Consider the following 18,891-nt stretch of genomic DNA (forward strand, 5'->3'; position numbering starts at 1 on the left):
GTTGAACACATATTCTAACGTGATTGTTAGCAGCTGTTCACCATGTATTTCTAAATGTATATGTATTTCTATATGTATGAGGTTATAATCACCAATGCGATTTATTTTATAGAAAATACAAATAATATTAAACGTAACTGCTAGAGCAGACTTTATAAAATGAACATCCATGTAACCTTGCTGCCATATACCTAGTGGAATTTATAATGAATACGCCGATAAAATATGGCTGACACCAAAGACGTGAGACTAATATGCTTTCCCACACAAATTCGATGTAAGCCCATTGATAACGATTAAAGTTGATTTGTTAAACATAAATGTTCAATTTAAAACTCATAGCGATTTATGTCAAACACGTCACAATTTAATTCTGGACTCACAAAAGTCCAGAAACTCTCAGCAATGTGGCCACTCTTTCACAAGGGATTTGGCAAAATTGAATATGCAGCTGTTATGTATGTGTGCTAAGGATGAAAAAATGAAACAAAAAATTCGAAAACTCAAAATTTAAACTCGCTGGCGAACAGTGGCCAATGGACAGGTCCATGGGCGAGAGTGTTTAATTTCGTCCAGAATAAATGTTTTGGAGGTTGTAAATGAATGAAAAAATGTTAACAAGTATCATGACACGAATTTCAGCTTGTTGTGACTTGACTCTGCTAACTGACAGCGATTTTAAAATATCTCGCCCATGGGTTAAAAACATATTGGCCCATGGACGAGAATAATTACTTTCATTGAAAATACATGTCTTTTCCATGCTTTGCAGTTTTTAAATAAATGAACGTGTATTTATTATTGTCGTGACACGACATTAAGCTTATTTTGACTTAATTCGGCTAATTTACAGTGATTTTTTAAAAAGTCTCACCCATGGGCGAAAACCATTTGGCCCATGGGTGAGAATATTTACTTTTCCTCAAAATACATCTTTTTCCATGTTTTGGAGGTTGGGAGTGGATGAAAGTATGTTCATAAGTATCATGACACAAATTTAAACTCATTTTGACTTAATTCCGTTAATTTAGAGTGATTTAACAAAATCTCACCTATGGGCGAAAAACATTTTGACCCATGGGCGAGAATATTTCCTTTTACCCCAAATACATCTTTTCCAATGTTTTGGAGGATGTAAATGAATGAAACTACATTTATGAGTATCATGACAGAAATTTCAACTCATTTTGACTTAACTCTTCTAAATGAGAGCGATTTTAAAAACTCTCGTCCATGGGAGAAAGACATTTTGGCCCACGGGCGAGAATATTTGCCTTCACTCAAAATACATCTTTTCCTGTGTTTTGGAGGTTGTAAATGAATGAGGATATATTTATGAGTATCGTGGCACAAAATCCAACTCAGTTTGACTTAATTCTGCTAATTGAGACCGACTTTCAAAAACATCTCGCCCATGGGCGAAAAACATTTGGCCCATGAGTGAAAATATTTCCTTATCACACCAAATACATCTTTTCTAATGTTTTGGAGGATGTAGATGAATGAAAGTGCCATTATAAGTATCATGACACAAACTTCAACTGATTTTGACTTAACTTTGCGATTTCAGGGCGATTTTTAAAAATTATGCCAGAATAATTACTTTTACTCAAAATACATCTTTTCCTGTGTTTTGGAGGTTGTAAATGAATGAGGATATATTCATAAGTATCATGGCACAAAATGCAACTCAGTTTGACTTAATTCCGCTAATTTGTAACAAGTACAAGAATCTGGACTTCCACTTAAATTTTCATAGTCTTTTTTTTGTTGTCTTGGAGGTTGTAAATTTATGAATGAAAGCGTGTTTCTAAGTATCATGACAAAAAAATGAAATCATTCCGGTCTTAATTCGACTAATCTCACTCGTGGACGAAAATATTTTCGTTTGCTTGTTTTCTTTATTTTGCAAACATGTGGTTTAAAAATAGATGAAATTCTAATGACAATTCAGTTTAATTTCGTGAGTTTAGTTTTATGTCGCACTCAGTAATATCCCAGCAATATGGCGGCGGTTTGCAGATAATCGAGTTTGGACCAGACAATCCAGTGATCAACAGCATGAGCATCGACCTGCACAATTGGGAACTGATGACATGTGTCAACCAAGTCAGCGAGCCTGACCACCCGATCCCGTTAGTCGCCTCTTAAGACAAGCTTAGTCGCCTTTTATGGCAAGCATGGGTTGTTGAAGCCCTCTTCTACTCCAGATCTTCACGGGTCCCGAACACAGAGCTTTACTTCCAGCAACATATACAGTACACTTAGAATACTAAGCCTTGAGATTCTTTTGAATTTAGGTATTCTATAAATATAACAAAATTCAAGCTATATCTATGAAGTTGAAGTTATTTGTGAAAGCCCTAATCACGAGTGACCGAACTCCACTGACTATGCTGGGACACATTAATAAACAGTGTTGTGAGATCTTTAAACTGTATTGAAATATGTCTTGTCAATCCTACTGACATTCTCCAAATGTACCTACCTAGTAGTTTTACGTGTACCTACCCAGTTTAGCGTGTTTTGTTATTTAATAGCGAGGCCTCCATTTTTAGTAATTCCCGCTTGCCCGGCTTTTCTTCGTCCGAGGTTTTATGGGGGTATTCTCCAGAAATAATCTACAACAGGGATAGGTCACTCGCTTTATTCTTTACCATTTGTACTAATTAGTATTGCGCCTTGTCATGCTTCAATGCGCACTGTGACCTGGTCCGTTTCCATCGCAACTTCGACTGCGTTTAACAGTACTTCAGCAAGTTTACTGTATCAGTCGAAATCTTACATTGAATGAATGAACGCACGAATGAATGAATGAATGAATGAATGAATTATATGTGAATGAATGAAAGAAATAATAAAAGACAGAAGTGCATATGTGAATGAATGAGAAAAAAATAATATAAGAAAGAAGTACATATGTGAATGAATGAAAGAATAAATGATACACCAAGGCCATCCTACGATTCCCATTTTCATAATGCTTAAAAAGACAGTCAATCTATCACAGAGTTTTGTCATTCTTTCACTCCAACATGGTTGCTACGAGGGCTGGCTGAAAAGTTCTAAGCCTCACTGTGAAAATAAGTTACAAAGTCCACGTTTGTAATTTATTTTTCTACATAGTCCCCTTCCAAGTTCTCACACTTTTGCCAGCGATGCTGCAAGGCCCGAATCCCGGTCAGGAAGAAATCTTCTTCAGCTACCCTAAAAAAATCAGTCACAGCGGAAATGACGTCATCATTACTTGCAAAATGGCGACCGGCGAGTTCCTTTTTCATTTTGGGGAACAGGTGGAAGTCAGAAGGAGCCAAATCAGGTGAATAAGGAGGATGGTCAATGAGTTCAAAGCCAAAATCGCGGATTGTTGACATGGCCACCACCGATTTGTGAACAGGCGCATTGTCTTGGTGGAAGAGGACACCTTTAGCGATCATCCCTCGTCGTTTGGCTTTGATTACTTCTCGCAACTGGTTCAGTAGATCAGCATAGTACCTGCCGTTGATAGTTTGACCTTTTTCAAGATAATCAATGAGCAGAATACCCCTGGAATCCCAAAAGACTGATGCCATCACCTTTCCAGCTGAAGGAACAGACTTGGCTTTCTTCGGAGCTGGTGAATCAGGATGCTTCCACTGTTTTGTTTCTGGTTGAAAGTGATGTATCCAGGTCTCATCCATGGTTACAAATCGTGCCACAAAATCATCGGGATCTGCTTCAAAACGACGCAAATTGTCAAGGGACGTCTGGAACCTGACACGTTTCTGTTCTGCTGTCAAGAGCTTTGGCACCCATCTTGCAGAAACTTAAGTCATTCCTAATTCGTTGGTGATAATATGCTCAACCCTCTCACGAGAGATGCCCACTACACTAGCAATATGTCGAGTAGTCAATCGTCGATCATCCATCAACATATCGAGCACTCGCGTGATGTTTTCTGGAGTGGTTGCTGTTGAAGGCCTTCCTGAACGTGGGTCATCATCAAGGCTTTGTCTGCCACGCTTAAATTCTGCAGCCCACTTCTTTACTGTGGAAAATGAAGGAGCATCATCCCCTAGAGTGCAGACCATGTCAGCATGTATCTGTGTTGGGGACATCCCTTTCTTTTGCAAGTACTTGATGACAGCCCTGTATTCAGTTTTGTCCATTTCTGATGATTTCAGAGGGTAGGTTTACCAAAAGAGCTGTAGTTGAGAAAAAAAACTATTAGTACGTTTGTAGTTCTTGTGTCTATGATTCACTAAATGATTGTCCTCATTGGTGGCAAACACCTGTCTCTACCTGGTGGGGAAAAACCACTCAGACTGAGAACTTTTCAGCCAACCCTCGTAAATCCCCTATGATCATAGTATATCGACTCTCCCATACCCAATTCACCTAATCCTTAGAAATCAACCAGGCATGACGTACCCACATCGTCTATTTAATTTTCCGTACCTAACGAGTAAAAAAATGCATAAATTGGGAGGACACCCTGTTAACTAATGGGAGTGAGCCTTGCAGGCAGTACCCTCACTCTCACAAACCCACATATTGAGCGGCCGTGTTTGTCGGGGATTCTTCTGGCTTTGCTAAATAAATGGTACATAAACATGTAAAATATTTTGCTTTGATTCTTTAACTACCCCCATTATGACATTGAGACCATTATGATTTATCGAGTAAAATACGATTGAATAGTTTTGAGTTTGAATCTTGGCATATTTTACCGGTTCGCAACTTTAACACTCTGTCTTTATAAATGGGGCGTGCATATTTTGGTGGTTTTTAGTATTCCATCTTTTGTTTAAATTAATTGATTTATTTGTTTTTGCTTTGTTTGGGTTTTTTACAGCTAGTGGCCCAGCGAGTGAATCTGCTTAGATACCTGTAAATGTATTCTGACTTTTGACGAGCGGGACGTAAACAAGAACATACATGGAGCCCCTGCATCAATACATATTTAAGACTAAAGTGTTTTGAAACATTATTCTAGACCAGTATTTTTACACAACTGATGAAATGTACCTGAAAGTTCAAGGTTCCTAAGAACGTACAGGGCACATTTCTCCTACCCCATTTAAGAATGTCCATTTCTGATTGGTTCACGTGGCCTTGCGAGGGAGAATAGATCATTAATTTACCCGCTACGTGGGAAAGGCATGCATCCACGGCAGTCAGTGAACTGTAAAGCAGTGGTTCGAATCGACTACAGTTAGTACCATGTTAATATAATACATGGTTTCAGTTTGTTTTGACGCTCTATTTAAGTGATTTTTAAACATTCGTTATGGTAAATGCGGTATAGCAATGTGATGAGGAGTATGCGGGGTTTCTTCATCCCAGTTCATCCACCGATGAGAATGGCGGTATCCTCTTTTGGCTCACACGCGGACTGTCAAATGTTCTATCAGATACACAACAGGACTGTCGAAAAGCATTGGCGTGTGACAGTGCTCAACACCCGGAGCGTCGACTGCTTTGGAGAACTTGTGCCCGAGAATAGCAGAAGACTAGTCTTTACTCGAATTAACGAGGTAACACACATACACAAAGACATCGGTGAAAGAATGAGCTGTGGAACCAATTCCTGAATGATAGTCGTCGCACGAACAGTAGTCGAGAAAGTTGGCATCATCGTGAATCGAGGGTCTGTGAGCAATGTAAACTGCATATTGTAACACAGTGACCACGATAAAGAATAAAGAAGAACTTGACAGAAGGCTTCAGCGTCTCAACGACCAGCTTCAAAGACAAGAGATTTCCGTAATGAGCTGTGCTCATCAGACTGTCTACCTCGCTCATAGTGACCACATTAATTACTGTACTGTATAACGTGTGATGTTTTCCTTCATGTCCGGTGCGTCGAAAGGCATAGTGTTGACGCCTGATTACCTCCTTACGTAATACCCGAAACATCGAATTTACAAAATTTTCAATTAAATTTTAGACAGTCCAGGCAAGTTGTTTGTTTAAGGAGTAAGAGGATTAGGAGGCATGGTCGACTAGATTTCTTTGTTTAACTAATTCCACACGGCCTTCACCAATGGAGGGAATGATTTCTGTTCAGTTATGACATTGCTGTTCTCCACATGTCTCTATTTTCTCCACACATCTTCATGTTATTGTATTTTTGTGTGTTTTGTAACTGTGATTGGGACTGGTGAACAAGCTTTACAGTGCCTCACCAAAATATAAAGTGCCTACAAAATATAAATGAAGGATGTGTCGTCATCCATATGAACTATCATATAATAACATATGCATACATATCATTACATCAAATACAACTATCATATAAGTAAACATGAAAAATAGAGTTACGGTTTGTTGTGCCTGACTAGCTCTTTGTAGAAACACTGAACATTTGTGAGAAGGTTAACTTTTTGACGAGTTAATTAGTTTCCTGTTAAAAAAATTAAAAATCAAGCTTTGTATTTTATGATAAAATCATGGACGGATTCAACTAGTTTCTGTTTTTCACAGTGAATAACTTCTTTTTTTCCATTCACCGAAGTCATCATAGACCACGGTGAGAAAGGGTCAATCTTCAAGCAGTAAGGAAGACCATGATAGCGTATGCAGTACGTGTGTCTTCCTTGGCTTGGTAAACTCCTCCGTTCCCCCTCCCCCCGAATCCACACCCCACCCCAGGGCGTGTAGGACTTGGCTCGGTGGATAAAAAGGGACTCCTATAACCCCATATACACCTAATCACATCACAATGCTATAATTTGCAGTTTTTGTGTATCCGGTTTTTGTGTATTCTGTAATATTGTATAGTCCTGGTGAAGTGTAATATCAAAGCAATATTTTGCTTGCTAAACGAACCAGATTCTTTGAGAATCAAAATATGTTTTAAGCACATTTCCAAAATTGAAATACAGCATGCACACAATAACTAAATTGAAAGGAATAGCGTGCCGGACAAGGTTTTCCAGAGCACATGCACATAAATGTCAATGTCTTTCAAAGACTAATATGTGCAGGTCTTGCAAAAGGACAAAGCAGGTATGTTTGACAAAGTTCTTGCAAAGGAGGTTTATACACAACACCAAAACCAACTGGTCAGCTCGACGCCTTATAAAACAATTTTCGAAACGAGATTTCCTTTGAATGTGAGATATTTGGCTGCGCGTCTTTTTCATCCATATATACTCACGAACACCTGTTCATTTCAAAGCTGGTGTCACCTAATGACCTAATGTGATCCATGGATGAATTGTGTGTATGACAAGTAAAACAAACTTGAAAGCGGCAGCTGTTTTACTCCAGTAAACAAGACCAGCTGACGAGACACGACTTTTTCGGCGCAACTTGTCGTAGGCGCTTTGCGGAAATTACGTAAGTGAACGCGGAAGAAACAGAAAGCGTCATCGTTCCGCTCAGTTTTCATTTTCTTTGCGAGTTATGCTGAGATACTCCACAATCTGAGATAAAAGTGAGAATGATGAAAAAGTGGAAATCAGTGTGTGGGTTAGAACTTGAAAATCACTCATGAAGTCTCTGACAAAGTAATATCTGTTCAGGTCATGATAATTTGAAAAAAAAAACAGAGAAAGTTCTATGGATATACAACTTCTTATAAGGTAAGCAGCATTTCGGCGTAGCTGTTAAACTCGTTATTAAGAAAGGGATGTCTACGGGGAAGTCCTGTAAGTTAAACCTTTGTTTTCGGTCAAGGTCAAAATCGTTTGGTGTAGTGACAACGGTGTTGTTTTAAGGGATTAGACACAGGTTTTCTGAAAAAAATAAAATGTGTATCCTCAGGAAACGAAATAAGACACGTGTAACAGAATGTCAGTGAATCGATGTTAGCGAGTTCAACCGGTGACTTCAGTTAATAAAATGGACTTTCAGTTCACACCTTCCATTAGTAATGAGTCATTTAGTTTCTTGATAAAATTGGTAAATGTTGGAAATGACAGTTTTCATTATCATTTTAACAACTTCAGTTATGGCAAATACGCTGCTATACTTCACGTTTCCTCCTACTTATTTTACGGGAAGGTACCTTTGTGTAAACGCTTATAAATACGTTCATTTTCAGAAATGGTAAAAAGGGAGAATGTATCTCGTGAAAATGAATTTTGAAAGACTGCAGATCAACAGCTCCAGCTGTCTCAACAACATAATTTCTAAAATACTTAGAGACCACAATCACGAAAGCCAAAGTAAATCTTTTCAACTGTAGCAAAACTAGTGAAAAATTATTAAAAAAATAGAAAAGTAAACGCAAAATCAATCTTGATTATATTACGTATTCCTCATAGCCCAATATAAAGATTACACATTAATAGCATGGATACTTTAATCTATAGTTTAAACTAATCTCCTCAAGTAATCGTGACTGGATTGACAAGCATATCAATGCCACTCCATACCAATAATATAATTACATAACATACATGATAACAACACTTCATGTTCCGCTCGTCAAACGTCAGAATACATTTACAGTTATCAAAGCAGACTCACTCGCTAGGCCACTAGCAGTTAAAAACAAAACAAAACAAAAACACATAAATCAACAAATCTAAACGAATAGATGGAATACTAATAATCACCAAAATATGCACGCCCCCTTTAAAAAAAAGTTAAAGTTGCAAACCGGTAAAACTCAAGCTCAAAACTATACAATCGTATTTTACTCGATAAATCAGAATGGTCTCAAAGTCATAATGTGGGTAGTTACAGAATCAAAGCAAAATATTGTACATATATGTATCATAAAATGATAATTTATCATTTGAATAATACATAAAAATACTCTTATGATATGTATAACATCACATTTTAGTAAAAAGTTGCATGCGTTGAGGTTGTTAGATGTTTTAAAGATTAATGGAAGAGGTGGAAAAGGACACCCCAACTTGTGAACTTGGGAGCAGAGAGACGCTACGGTTCAGTGGTTACAGCTTTTGGGCCTTCTGTGCTCTCTGCTCAATATATTAAGGATGGTGATGTAGATGAAGGTTACGCAGGAAAAGTAGGTGATGTGGGTATACTACGTCAACAGGCATCTGTGCAGTCAACCAGATAGTTTGTTCTGTCTGATAATTGTTATGTCTGACCTAACAAGCTGATGTTAACACATGTGATCTAACGATAGTTTTGCGTTATTTGGCATGTTTTGGAAGGGATGGCCTTGGTGTATCATTTATTCTTTCATTCATTCACATATGTACTTCTTTCTTTTATTATTTCTTTCTCATTCATTCACATATGCACTTCTGTCTTTCATTATTTCTTTCATTCATTCACATATAATTCATTCATTCATTCATTCATTGTAAGATTTCGACTGATACAGGAAACTGGCTGAAGTTCTGTTAAACGCAGCCTAAGTTGCGATGGAGACGAACCAGGTCACAGTGCGCATTGGAGCATGACGAGGCGCATACGAATTAGTACAAATGGTACAGAAAACAAGCGAGTGACCTACCCCTGTCGTAGATTATTTCTGGTCTCACAAATAGGAGAATATCCCATAAAACCTCGGACGAAGAAAAGCCGGGACGGGCAAACGGGAATTACTAAAAATGGAGACCACACTATTAAAACGAAACATGCTAAACTGGGTAGGTACACGTAAAACTACTAGGTACAATTGGAGAATGTCAGTAGGGTTGACAAGACATATTTCAATACAGTTTAAAGATATCACAACACTGTTTATTAATGTGTCCCAGCATAGTCAGTGGAGTTCGGTCACTCTTGATTAGGGCTTTCACAAAAAACTAATACCTAAATTCAAAAGAATCTCAAGGCTTAGTATTCTAAGTGTACTGTATATGTTGCTGGAAGTAAAGCTCTGTGTTCGGGACCCGTGAAAATCTGGAGTAGAAGAGGGCTTCAGCAACCCTTGCTTGCCATAAAAGGCGACTAAGCTTGTCGTAAGAGGCGACTAACGGGATCGGGTGGTCAGGCTCGCTGACTTGGTTGACATATGTCATCAGTTTCCAATTGTGCAGGTCGATGCTCATGCTGTTGATCACTGGATTGTCTGGTCCAAACTCGATTATCTGCAAACCGCCGCCATATTGCTGGGATATTACTGAGTGCGACATAAAACTAAACTCACGGAATTAAACTGAATTGTCATTAGAATTTCATCTATTTTTAAACCATATGTTTGCAAAATAAAGAAAACAAGCAAACGAAAATATTTTCGTCCACGAGCGAGATTAGTCGAATTAAGACCGGAATGATTTCAATTTTTTTTGTCATGATACTTATAAACACGCTTTCATTCATAAATTTACAACCTCCAAGACAATTAAAAACACTATGAACATTTAAGTGGAAGTCCAGATTCTTGTACTTGTTACAAATTAGCACTTTCATTCATTCACATCCTCCAAAACAGTACAAAAGATGTATTTGGCGTGAAAAGGAAATATTCTCGCTCATGGGCCAAATGTTTTTCGCCCATGGGCGAGATATTTTTTAAAGTTGGTCTCAATTAGCAGAATTAAGTCAAACTGAGTTTGGATTTTGTGCCACGATACTCATAAATATATCCTCATTCATTTACAACCTCCAAAACAGTACAAAAGATGTATTTGGCGTGAAAAGGAAATATTCTCGCTCATGGGCCAAATGTTTTTCTCCCACGGGCGAGAGTTTTTAAAATCGCTCTCATTTAGAAGAATTAAGTCAAAATGGGTTTAAATTTGTGTCATGATACTTATGAACATACTTTCATCCACTCACAACCTCCAAAACATGAAAAAAGATGTATTTTGAGTAAAAGTAAATATTCTCACCCATGGGCCAAATGTTTTTCGCCCATGGGTGAGACTTTTTAAAAAATCACTGTAAATTAGCCGAATTAAGTCAAAATAAGCTTAATGTCGTGTCACGACAATAATAAATACATGTTCATTTATTTAAAAACTGCAAAGCATGGAAAAAACATGTATTTTCAATGAAAGTAATTATTCTCGTCCATGGGCTAATATGTTTTTCACCCATGGGCGAGATATTTTAAAATCGCTTTCAGTTAGCAGAGTCAAGTCACAACAAGCTGAAATTCGTGTCATGATACTTATTAACATTTTTTCATTCATTTACAACCTCCAAAACATTTATTCTGGACGAAATTAAACACTCTCGCCCATGGGCCTGTCCATTGGCCACTGTTCGCCCATGGGTGAGTGAGTTTAAAGTTTGAGTTTTCGAATTTTTTTTGTTTTTCATTTTTTTATCCTTAGCACATATACATAACAGCTGCATATTTAATTTTGCCAAATCCCTTGTGAGGGAGTGGCCACAGTGCTGAGAGTTTCTGGACTTTTGTGAGTACAGAATTAAATTGTGACGTGTTTGTTGGTATTTAAGCGCACGTACAATCTCTCAAACAAGCCTGCAAAATCGTCATACGCACCCTGACTGGAACCTTTGAGAGACGTCATGTAAACACGTGTGTGTATTTGAATCTCTCACCGTTCATGGCATTATTCTTACCCAAAAAAACTTCATATTTGGCAACTTAGTTCTGTAAGCTATGTTTTGTACTTTCAAGATGAAATATATTTTTTCAGGATTTTTAAACCAATGAGATAATACAACAAACGATTTAAGTACTCAGAATTACTTACACGAAAGAACAACAATCGTTACGCTCGTTCTGACTGGTTTGTCAAAGTTTGCATAAAGCAAGCATCGATGGAGCAGCAAGTCTTCTCCGAGATTACGGAAAGGGGTAAGTGGTGAGGAATGATAAATATCGTTCTGTAAGCGAAGTTTCCGAATATCAAGGGTCTATATAAACGAGGTTACACTATCAGTGCAAATTCTTACACACCTGTCTCTGGGAACTTGAGTAAGATTGCCATTGCTCTGGTATTGATGACGGTCGTATTAAACATCAAAGTTAACAAATATTCTTCATGAAACATTCCGTTTGGTGTTTGTATGTTTCAAAAATTGTTTCTTGAATACTGAGCAATTTTCAAATCATAAGACGTGGATTCTACGGTCTGTTAAAAAATCACTTCTGGATGTCAGCAACCCTGACCACTAGAGCCCGTTTGTCACCTCTTAAACAAGCATGGGTTATAGATGATCATTTTAACCCTGATCTTCAAGGATTTTAAACATATCGGATCATGTGTGGATCGATAATACATTGGAACATGATGAGGGACAAATTGATTATAAAAAACCGATTTCCACCTTTATTAACACTAATACTTACTTGAGTAATACGGTTCCTTCACACTTATTTCGAATTGACATGAATCAAGGAGAATCAGCCAGTAAAAAGTATTTCTTCGAACCGCATTAGGGTGAGAATTTCAAAATAAACATTTTTAAAGCCTTATAAGAATGTGACTCCCCAATGCTATCTGACTTTTTAGTGATAGGTGGCCACGTTTTTATGTGAATCGGTGGTAACGTCAGGGCTCATTTCAAGAGCATTCGGGACGTTCTGACAGCTCGGGATGTATTCGTGGTGTATTTGAAGTACATTCGAGCTTCAATCGAAATATTCCGATACATTTGAAGAATATTCCACCTGAAGTCCAGCCACATTCAACGCGCAATCGAGACATTCTGGCAGATGTCTCTGGAAGTGGCTTGTTTTTTCTGTTCTCCCTCGGATATGTATAAAATACGTAGAATGCAGTTAGAATGCTTTATAAATACTTATAATGCAGTAAGAACAGTAAAAATATTTAGAAGCCAGTTCGAGTGCGCCCATAATGCCGTTCGATATTTTTCAACTTTGAATGTACCTCGAAAGTTTTTGAACATTTCCAAAACAGTCCGGCATGTTACAATAATTGACCCGAATGGTTGGAATGCATTCGGAATGCAGTATGAGGTTTTAGCACTCAGTTCTAATTTCCAGGAATGTCCCGAGATTTTCATCCCGACAGCATTCCGGCTCATTCCTCCTCAAATGTGAAGGGTGTATAACTTTCCTCAGTGTTGCATGGTGGGAGTGGAATGGCTGACAATATTCTGAGTATCACGGTGTCGCGTTGATCTACTGTTAAACCTTATTTCACAACATAATATATAAACACACGCTGACAGGTCATCCAGTTTGCTTGGACAATTGACTGTGACAGGTATATAGCCTTATTGCCGTGTGTTAAATATGACCCGTCCGACCGACCGAGACGGGCTTGAACTCTGACGGACAGCTAGCCATCCCGATGGTCTGGTAAGAACTTTATATGTTCCATATACATGTATCTGTGTAAATTCACCATACAGTGGAACCTGTCTAAACCGGCACTCATTGGTACTGAAGAATTAATCCGGTTTAGACAATGTGTCGAAATGTAGAGCTGATGATAAATGTACAAACCGCGGACTGGACTGAGATTTTATATCAGTGTCGGCAACTTGCCGGATTAGACAGATGCCGGTTTTGACAGCTGCCACTGTATTTTGTTATCTGGTCTGGTCAAATCCTTTGTATTTCATACACTGGCTATTCCGTGCTACAGCAGTCCGCTCATTCAACAAGTGTTTGGGTTTTTTTGACGCACTGCGCAATAAACCCACTCTGTAGTGTGGTCTGTAAGCATTCGAGTTTGGACCAGACAATACAGTGGTTAATAGCATGAGCAGAGATCATTTGGGATACAATGTCAATCGAGTCAACGGACCTCTTCAGCCGCTCCCGTTAGTGGCCTCCTAACAACAAGCATGGGTTACTTAAAAGTGTTAGTTTCTGCACTGACTATGTCATGTTAGATGCTTGGTATAATGTAACTACACTGTCTCTAGACCAAGGTCATGATCAGGTGTTTTTCGCCATTAGCATTTGCCACACTGTCTCAATTCAACTGTGCTGGATAAGGTAAAGTGTTTCCTCAGTAACGTTAGAACAAAGGTCTTTGTAACTGATTGTGTTCCATCCTCAAGTGACAACCTTTGATCATGAACCAGAATTATTTCCTGACCATGTCAAGTCTGTAAAAAGATCTTCATCAACAAAATGACTCTATGGCCCAAAGTTAAAGGACTCCTTGATGTTCTTTTCTTCAAGGAAAGTGGTTTTATCACATTCTGCTTCAAATACATGTCTTATTTTCTTAAGAGAATGTGCTTTTGTTAATCATTATGCCACGTTAATTAACTTGTAGTCACAAAGTATAAAGCGCTGAATGTGGATTTGAACTCGCATCTTGAACTTGGACTGTGTACTATCACTGAGGAGAAAGTAAGCTTAGGTGGTAGAGTTACTTCCCTTCGTTTGTTATGCTTCCGGGTTCCACTACACTAAATCAGAATCACATGCTCCCCAAGCGAGATCAAAAAGGCCAGAGGCCTGTGACAGCTGTGATTGGATGAAATAGTGTAAGATGTTTATGTGTACAGTTTTAAAAGCACATCCAGTAATTAAAACTGACCACAATTTTAGTGCTGTCATTTTTATCACCATGACTTATGCTTATGTTTCAAGTACCTGAAATTTGGTGCGGAATGGAGGGTTGATGTGTTCCGCTTCCTGTGCCGGAAAAATCGCCGGACAAGTTGGACAGATTTTGGGGTTTTTTTTAATTGTAGTTTAAAGGCCATACTGTACTCCTATGTACATGGAATGGCTGTTGATAGCCTGGATAGTATTTTAAACAATATAGTGTTACTATAGAAGTATATGGGAAAACATTTGGTATTGTGTAACCTGTAGGGTTCGAGCACATTTCAGTAATTCATACTTTACATGCTTTCCTGTGTTTATTTCACCATGGAAACATGTTAGTATTAATGTAGAGGCAAATGTAAACGTTATGGGAGTAAAGATAGGGCTCTTTTGAGTGGAACAGATTGTTCTAGTGTCCTGAATATGAACGCTGCTTCATTTTGTGGTCCAACAGTGGTAACAGATCCCCATGCTGAGTTCTACCCTTCATTAATGGTTACCTGGCTTCTAAATTTGTTAGAACTGATCAATTTGACAACAAAGTAGGCTCAAATCAACACTGTTGTAACAATGTGAGTGTATGAGTTAATCTCCTGAGGGTCTTAATTAAAGTCAAATGATAAGTAAATCATGAAATATGTTCACTGCTGACAGCAGAACATGTCACAAAGGTTTTGTTTTAAATGTAAACATTGCAGCATATGGTCAATGCTGGCTGTCTGACCCCTTTTGCATGTGAATCAACTGAAGTTTCTTTCCTTTTCAAAAAGATACCTCTTTTTTATACACATATGACATTCAAAATTATATTTTCTTTTACCTACGATTGCTATTGCTGGTTTTGATTTTATGATTTAATATTTAATATAATCTCAAAATTATTTTCAACTTCCAGAATGCCTGCTGGTGAATGGGGATGTGTATATGCAAACATTCAGCAGAAACAAGCCGGTCTGAAGTCTGTCGTTGACCGCGTCTAATCAAGCACACGCCCCTTTCTTCGATATGCCTTACCACCTTGTAGAAGTTGCAGTACTTGCACATGTAGGCACAGACAGTACAATTAAGTGTCCCAGTCCAGTTAAAGCAGCACAATGTCTGACTGTCACCTTCCACCACTCGGTCATCATCATCCATTAGAAATTTCTGACTGTGCACTCTAAATGCCTCACTGTGCAGTGTTTCAGTTTGCCAGACATGAATTAAGGGTTCTACATCAACCCAAGAAACTGATTAGATGTAAATAATAACAACTGACCCTTGTGGAATGTAATGTTATGGGTCAGACTTCACATTTCATTGACATGAGAGTGTGTGATGTCTTTAAATTATTTCCCTTGCTTATCCAAATACAACATATGTCTTCCTGTCACCCAGTAACCCATACATTATTGCAGAGAAACACTGTTTTAGCTGATATTGCCAAACACTGTTAACTTTGATTAGGAATATTCAATTTAGGGCAGGATAAGCAATAAAGTTCCAAAATTATGAGAATTTTATCACTTTGTTCCCTCTAAACTGGCTTATAACTGGCAAGTCTAACAACCTGCAAAAATAGTTTTGATTTCCTGGAAGTATTTTAAAGTCTTAGCTTGATGAATCAATAGACTCAAGCATAAGTTCCTATCATGCTGTGGTCTAAAAGTGATTTCACCTGTTTAAGCGGTCATTTGCCTTGATCAACGAACAGGCGGCAGGGTACACTGATCCGTGCTTCAGACTGCTAAAAAACATTATCCATCTCCGCACTGAATACTTTCTGACAAACTTCATCAACCAGTCTTACATATGTCAGGATGTTAAAGCTGCTTAATGTGACATCTCTCCAATTTCTGCATTCCTTGATTTTTGTGGTTCAAACTATATTTTTGCAAAGCTTGGATGAAATAGACATGATGTAACTCTTACACCTCTATCAGTGCAGCAAATCTTTTTATTCTTGTGCTATATAGATATGTTGTACAGGAAAAAGTATGGAAGTTTCATACAATTTTATTTTTTCCTGAGAAGTTGCATGTACATACAGTACAAAAATCACAGATTTGCCTAGTGCAGATGCTGGCCATATTTTCTCCAGGGCGACATAGTCCGTTATTTCTAGATTGGTGGTGTGGCGTCACCTTTGTTAGACATAGGTAGAACTTACATATGATAGGTATTTAAGGGATTGTTGCTGAAGTGTAGATGTATTGGGGAACTACTCTGCATTTATACGTATCTGTACAATTTCAACAGCTGTTATCAACAATAACATGTATATATGTTTACTGTATATATCAAGACTTTGGTGAGTTTAGATATTTTAGATTTGTGTCCCAATAGTTTAGATTTGTGGTCCATTTATATCGTATAAGAAATCTGTACAGTCATTCATTGTAGCCTTGACAGCCTGATTATAAATTAACATGTAACTGAAAATAATACATTTGAATGTGTTTTAGTCCAGAAAAACGACTCCGAATCCACCATAGCTGACCACACTCAAGCCAACACTGACCATGACATCCTACGGAACAGCTTCGATATCTTGGAAATCAACCAAGTAGACTACAAAATTAAGAAACTCCTTGAAGCCATAAATATCCAACGCTACATCAAAACCATGAATTGTGATAAAGGCTATTTCATCTCACCATCTTATCACCATCTAAGCAAAGACCACCGCCGGTAATCCACCTGACTTCCAGGCTTCCTTTTGTGCATTGTAATAACCTACACACCAACTATCTCATTTTACTTCAGAGTCACCAATTGTACGAACTCTACTCTAATCAGAATTAATCACTGTACATCAGCCTGGTATGCTCAAATCAGTTTCGGATTTCCACCGTGAATGAACCTTGTTAAATGTATATACTCAGCATAATCAAACGTACACTGAACATAATGTGGTGCCAGCTATGAGCATAACCGAAGAAGTAACAACTACATACATGAGTACGAGCCACAGATACAGTGTATCAGCTTTAGTGGAATTAGCGAGTTTTGAAGAAAGATTTTTTGCCATTTGCAACGTTTACTCATTAAGTAATGTTTAAACATCCCCTATAACTGCAAGCTTTTATGTAGGTTTAAGGTATACTATTTAAGGTATACTATTCCAACTTTTTAGTTCTAATCAAACAATGACGCGGCAAATGTGGAAGACATATTTTTACTGCAAATCGCTGTTGATTCAATGAGTGAGTGAGTGAGTTAATATTTAACGTCACGTCGGCAATATTACTGCCATATCGTGACGAGAACATACGTAACATAAAAAGGAATATGTATGCATATTACGAACAACCTGTCGACGAAGGACAGTAAAACCACTAGACTATCACAATTCGTATTGAAAACTAGCGTGGAAACTTAAAAGCTAATAGTATCACTATTTGGACAGTACAACATAAAAACAGGCCATAGATCGCCAACAAGAGAAGGTAGATCACCATACTAGGGACCATGGGGCTGTTAATTCAAACTCATGGTCGCTGTATTCTCACACGACTGAGAGATATCACCTACACTAACAGAAGATTACGACCTTAATCTCAGTCAACATAGATATGGACATTGTCCTTATGAGGCATTACTGTGCCTTGTGTAAATACAATGAATCAGTGCTAACTCGTAGTGGTGTGATAAAGAAATGTGAGAACGCCATGTGTTTTCAATAAATATATCAAGATGCCCACCAACAGTCTTTCATACACTAGCTGTACTGTGTCGAAATATAGAGTAGCACCACTTTGTACTCTGTCAAAAACACTTGACATCATAACTGTGAGGGACTGAAGACTCAGTGAGTGAATGAGTGAGTTTAGTTTTCCGCCGCACTCAGAAATAATCCAGCTATATGGCGGCGGTCTGTAAATAATCGAGTCTGGACCAGACAATCCAGTGATCAACAACATGAGCATCGATCTGCGCAATTGGGAACCGATTACATGTGTCAACCAAGTCAGCGAGCCTGACCACCCGATCCCATTAGTCGCCTCTTACGACAAGCATAGTCGCCTTTCACGGCAAGCATCAAAAACATCAAAAAACAGACAACAAACACATTCAAATGTATTATTTTCAGTTACATATTAATTTATAATGAGACTGTCAAGGCTACAATGAATGACTGTACAGATTTCTTATACGATATAAATGGACCACAAATCTAAACTATTGGGACACAAATCTAAAATATCTAAACTCACCAAAGTCTTGATATATACAGTAAACATATATACATGTTATTGTTGATAACAGCTGTTGAAATTGTACAGATACGTATAAATGCAGAGTAGTTCCCCAATAATCTACACTTAAGCAACAATCCATTAAATACCTATTATATGTAAGTTCTACCTATGTCTAACAAAGGTGACGCCACATCACAATATAGGAAACTTCTCAGGGAAAAAATAAAAATGTATGAAACTTCTCAGGAAAAAAATAGAAATGTATGAAACTTCCATACTTTTTCCTGTACAACATATCTATATAGCACAAGAATAAAAAGATTTGCTGCACTGATAGAGGTG

This window comes from Haliotis asinina, chromosome 14 (genome assembly GCF_037392515.1).
Source record: "Haliotis asinina isolate JCU_RB_2024 chromosome 14, JCU_Hal_asi_v2, whole genome shotgun sequence".
NCBI classification, from domain to species: Eukaryota; Metazoa; Mollusca; class Gastropoda; order Lepetellida; family Haliotidae; genus Haliotis; species Haliotis asinina.